This window comes from Peromyscus maniculatus, chromosome X (genome assembly GCF_049852395.1).
Source record: "Peromyscus maniculatus bairdii isolate BWxNUB_F1_BW_parent chromosome X, HU_Pman_BW_mat_3.1, whole genome shotgun sequence".
In the NCBI taxonomy this organism is placed as follows: Eukaryota; Metazoa; Chordata; class Mammalia; order Rodentia; family Cricetidae; genus Peromyscus; species Peromyscus maniculatus.
Genome location: NC_134875.1, coordinates 118,934,308 through 118,940,307, shown reverse-complemented (window position 1 = coordinate 118,940,307; position 6,000 = coordinate 118,934,308).

The window sequence follows — 6,000 nt, the reverse complement described above, 5'->3', positions numbered from 1 at the left end:
AGTGAGAGATTCTATCTCAAAAAATAAGGTGGTGAGGGACAGTAAAATAGGTAAAGGTTCTTGCCACCAAAGCCTGATGGCCTGAGCTCAATCCCCAGAGCCCAAATTGTGAGGAGAGAACCAACTCCCCAAAGTTGTCTTCTGACCTCCATATACATGCCATGGCATGAGTACCACCCCAACACACACACACACACACACACACACACACACACACACACACACACACACACACACACTTTAAAAATGAAGCTGGTACCATATCTAGTGCATAGTGAGCACAGCACAAATGCTAAATGACTGTCTGCACTAAGGAAGGCAGACGGACAAGATGCCATGTCTTGTCCACCTGAGTCCTTGTTGGGCATTGTGTGAGCAACAGGTCCCACAGGCTGTGACAGAGCTTCATCCTAAGGTTGCACAAGGAAAGGTCCGAAGGGGAAGTCAAGGGTAACAGTCTCAGTCAGGACTTGGTATAGTGATCATGGGAGGACAATTAGAATTTCCTGGTGGTGTTTCAAACCACAAACTTTGCCAGGTATGGTGGGGACACACCTGTAATTCCAGCAGTTAGGAGATGGAGACAAAAGAATCAGGAGTTCAAAGTCATCCCAACCACATAGCAAGTTTGAGGCCAGATTGAGTAACCTGAGACCCTGTTTCAATAACTACAACAGGAACAATGAAGCACCAAACAAAAATAAAAGCATATACTTTGCAAGAAGAGGAGACTGGACTAACAGCTATAAGACCCTTAGCAAGTCATCATGTCTTCTGAAACTTCACTGTTATTGTCTGCACAATGGGTACACCAATACTCAAGTCCACACTGTTAAGGCTTGACACAAAGTGGATGGTATTTTCTATCCATGTTCAGACTACTGGAGGTGCTTAAAGAAAACAATGATGATTATGCTCACAAATAAAAAAAGTTCTCCTTTGTCACATATGTGTGGCAGAATAATGGTCTTCTAACATATCTATGAATGTGTCATTTTATAGAAGAAAAACTTTTGCAGAAAATTAAAGAACTTAAAGTGGGGATACTACCTTGCCTTTAATTTCTGGGCCCAATAGTATCCTTTACGAGAAAGAATTCGAAGTTGGAAGTGTTAGGCTTTGGGAAGAGAAGCAAGTACCCCCCAAACCAAGAGGATGGATTCTTCCCTAGAGCCTCCAAAGGGAAACAGCCCTGAATGCTGGTTTTTAGCCCAGTGCAAGACAATTCCAATGTTTGGTAGTTTGAGGGATGGAAGCCAGAGCCTCGTGCATGCCAGGCAAGTGCTATACCACTGAGGCATATCTCCAGGCTGTTTGGGCCTTCAGACCTGTAAGATGATAAATGAGAGCTAGGAAAAGCTGCTGAGTAACCATTTGTTACATTAGGAGAGAAAATGGAGTCCTTATGGCAAAGTCAATGCAAAGAGCTTGAATACAAATTCTTGAATCTTTGGTGACCATCTTTGTTTAATTTCTAGTTATTTATTTTCTTATCTTTCCTTTATCCCTTGAAAATATTGTACATGGAAACAGTGAATCTGGGTCACACCCCTTCCTACCTATCTCTTGCCACTACCCCTAAGCACTGCCAACATATTTCCCTTCCAATTCTTGTTCTCTCCTTTTATTTATTTTATCTTAAACCCCGCTGCATCCAATTAGTGCTGCTTATCAGAATGTTGTCTGGTCTTGTTGGCCGGATCTTGTGAAGGTAGTCCTAGATGCAGTGAGTGAATGAATGCAAGGACTTGTCGTAGCCAGAAGACAGCCTTTAACAGCTCTCCTCCCTATCTTCCGGCTCTTAAGCTCACTCTTTCCCATCTTCTGTGATGTTCCCTGGGCCTTGCAGTGGTGGCTGATGTAGATGTCCTATTTTGGGCTGAACATTCATTAGTCACTTATTTTCAGCACTTTGACCAGTTATAAGTCTTTGACTACTGGTCCCATGGCTGAGTCCTAAGAGGAGATACAAAGAAGTATATGATATTTTCCCCCACCTAAAACAATGTTATCGATGGGGCCCAGGATGTAGCTTTTTTTTTGTTTTTTGTTTTTGTTTGTTTGTTTGTTTTCTGAGACAGGGTTTCTCTGTGTAGCTTTGGAGCCTGTCCTAGATCGACCTGCCTCTGCCTCCCGAGTGCAAAACTAATCCTTTTAAGAGATCTGCTTTGCTTTTAGCTTTGACTTTGCTTTTTTTTTTTTAATTTTGAAATCTTCCTTTTTTATTTGGGTGTGGGAAGCACACAGTCAGAGGACAGCCTTCAGAGGTTAGTTCTCTCTCTCTGCCTTGTGGGTCTCAGGGATGAAAGTCGTCTGGTCGTCAGGCCTGGTGGTGGCAGATGCCTTTACCCCGCTGAGCCGTCTCACTGGGCGCCTTTGGGAAGAATTTTCAAAGGAACCATTTCAGACACAAGACACCTTCCAAAGGTCCAGTGAAGGCTGAGACCCGGTTAAACACAGGGTTCGGTGCTTGGTGCTTAGAAAGCATTGGGTCACTGTCCACCTATCATTGTTCCCCTGGTACCTCAGCACTCATTAGTTTTTCAGACAGGGATTCTCTGTGTAGCCTTCCTTGGCTGTCCTGGAACTCGCTCTGCAGACCAGACTTTGCATTTTTTTTTCCTGCTGGGAACTGAGATTGAGACACAAATGATTTTTGGATGGTAATCCCATGAAGTAAAAATATAACAATAATTTAATACATTGATACATATTTTCTCTGCATAGTATTATGGGTTAGGAAGCCTTTGGGGACATTAGAAAATCAAGACATTTTAGCCTACATGTTAGGACCATTTACTTGGATAAAATTTATGGATGGATCATTGGATTTTACTCATTTCCATATACTCAATTCCTGGTTGGCTTAATCAACATGGATTATGGACTCAGTGTTAGTAACTGATCTTTCTACGAGTGATCTGGCAAATATGGGGTTTTAGAATAAAGCAAGTAAAATATGAAGCATATATCTTTAAAATTCAAATTTTCATTTTGTTTGGATATTGGGGGGGTGTTGGAGGAGCTTGAAAGGTTTGGCCATTATTATTGTCTAAATTGTATTTTTAATAAATTTGTTCCTTGACAATTTCATACATGTATACAATGGATTCTAATTATTATAACACTCCTATCCTCTCCTGTTTCTCTCTTACCTCCTCCCTACAGTCCTTTCCTTACCTCCTCCCTACAGTCCTTTGCTCACATTTGTGTCTTTTGTTTTGTTTTGTTAACAACTGAGTTTAACTGAGCTCATGTGTGACTACAGGTTTGGAACTGTCCATTGGAGCCTGACAGATTCAACCATGACTATACAAAAAACAATATCTGCCCTCCACCAAAATTCACCAGAGGCCAATAGTTCAGCAAGGAGGGTTAGGGATTTGTAAGCCCTTCCTCAATCCATGATTGGCTAGTGACAGATCCAGTTTTGTACAGGCTCAGTGGAAAAAACCTCTGATATAGGATCATGGTGTGGAATATTATTTTAAGATGTGTTACATTTGTTTATGCTTTGCAATGTTTGTTTTAATGATGGAAAGTTGTGTTGCATTCTTTTATGCTGCATTTGTTTAACTCTGTGAAGCTGTGTTACTTTGCCTGTCTAAAGCACCTGATGGTCTAACAAAGAACTGAACCGCCAATAGTGAGGCAGGAGAAAGGATAGACAGGGCTGGTAGGCAGAGAGAATAGATAGAAGGAGAAATCTGGGAAGGAAAGAAGAAAGAGCAAGAGAACAAGGAAAGGAGGACTTCAGGGGCCAATCACTCAGCCACACAACCAGTGACACGACTAAGAAGGAAAGAAAAGGTATACAGGAATAGAGAAAGGTAAAAAGCCCAGAGGCAAAATGTAGTTACAGAGAGACAGAAGAATTTAAGTTAGAAAATCTGCCTAGAAACAAGCCATGCTAAGGCCAGGCATTCATATGTAAGAATAAATTTGTGTCTATTTATTTGGGAGCTGGGTGGCAGCCCCCAAAGAGAAAAGAACACTACAGGATCATGATTGCTGTGGCTGTGCCAGAAGACTGCCTTTCTCTCCATCTCCTGGCTCTTACATTCTTTGCACCCTCTCACCCATGATGTTCCCTAAGCATGTAGTACATATGTTTTGTGCATGTTTTTCACAGTAGAAAGCCAGCAGCCCTACAAGCACCATCACTTGCTTACTGAGTTGACTGAGATAATCCTCTTGTCCAGTGCTGTGCACTCAGAAAGTTCTCCATCAATATTCACTGGAGTCATCAATATAGTTTGAATAGAAATTATTCCTCACAGACTCTCATGTTTGAAAATTTGGTCCTCAGCTGGTGGTGCTGTTTGGGGAGGTTGTGAAATGTTGGTGGTGGGACCTAATTGAAGGAAGTAGGTCAATGGGAGATGGGCTTTATGAGTACTAGACCAACTCCAGTTCTAACCAGAGTTCTCTGCTTCTTGATCCACAAAGACATGAGCCAACTGCCTCATGTTCCCACAACCCTGGTAGAATGTATCCCTGCAAACTGTAAGCCAGAATAAATCCTTCCTCCTTTAAATTGCTTATGGTCAGATATTTGAAGACCATCATGAGATAAGTAACTGAAGAAGTTATAAATTAATCAAAATTTACAATCTATATGATCATATTATAGTTTATATATATTTTAGGATAAACTTCAAAATAAGCATAACTTAATATCCTAATTTCTAAGCACTCTGTCGTAGACAAGAAAGTTATCTCACATTCAGTTTCTCAGTGGCCAAGGGATCCCATTGTTAAATGGAAGGCATCAATTCTCCAGTGAAACTCTGGGTTGTTTTCTTCCCCATTTCATTATGCCAAACCGGTATGATAACTTGGAAACTGTGTTGGAGACACTCACACTTAATAACCAACTCCAACTCTAATTTTGTTTGAATTATTTCATTTTAACTATTTAAGATTGTCTTCTGAATTGAGCCAACAAACAAAACTGTCTATATGCTAAAGAACAAAGAAATGAATGTTTATAATATACTGGTGAAATTAAAATATAAGCATAAAAAATACATGGTAGGATCCACTGCTAGCTGAGTAGAAGAGATTATAATATAGTTAGAAAATAAAGATAACCTTTTCTTTCATGACCAAATTAGAGTAATCTAAGCATAAGCCTTTTAAAAAATAGTTTTCCACATTCCATACAAGCCACCATTTAAAGTGTATATTTCAATTTTTTTTGCAGAAGCATTACCACAATCTTGGAACATTCCACCAACCTTAGAAGATATCCTGAGTTTATTAATAGTCATCACCTGTTTTCTCCCCACTCCTCACCCTATCCTAGCCTCAGTAGAAAATCAAATTACCTCCAAGCTCTATAGATTGACCTCTACTGAGCATTTTATATAAAGTGAATCATATAATTCATGGTCTTTTGTGTCTTCTTTTACTTAGCAGGATGTCTTCAAGGTTTGTTCTTGTGGAAGCATATGTTACTATTTCATTCTATTTTACGTCTTAATGATATGCTAAGGATACAGTACATTTTGTCAGCTGATGGACATTAGAACTTTGCTTTTTGGATGTTATTAGTCATGTTGCCTTTAATATTTGTATACATGTCTCTATGTGAGAATATTGTTTTACTTCAAGATACACTACAAGGTCTGAAGAGATGACTCAGTGATTAAGAGCACTAGCAACTCTTCCAGAGGACATGGGTTCAATCCCCAGCACCCACACAGCTGCTCACAACCATCTGTAATTCCACTTTCAGGAGATTTGATGTCCTCTTCTGGCGTCCGTGGAAGCAAGGCATGCACACAATATACAGATATACATGCAGGCAAAGTACTCATATACATAAAATTAAAATAAAATGAAAAAAAAAGAAGTACTTTAGAGTGGAGTTGCTGGGTCATCTGGTAATTCTGTGTATAGCTGTTTAAAAGACTTACATTGCTTTCCAAAGCAACTAAATAAGGATTCCCACCAGCAAAGATGAGAATTCCAATTCCTCCATTTCCTCATAACACT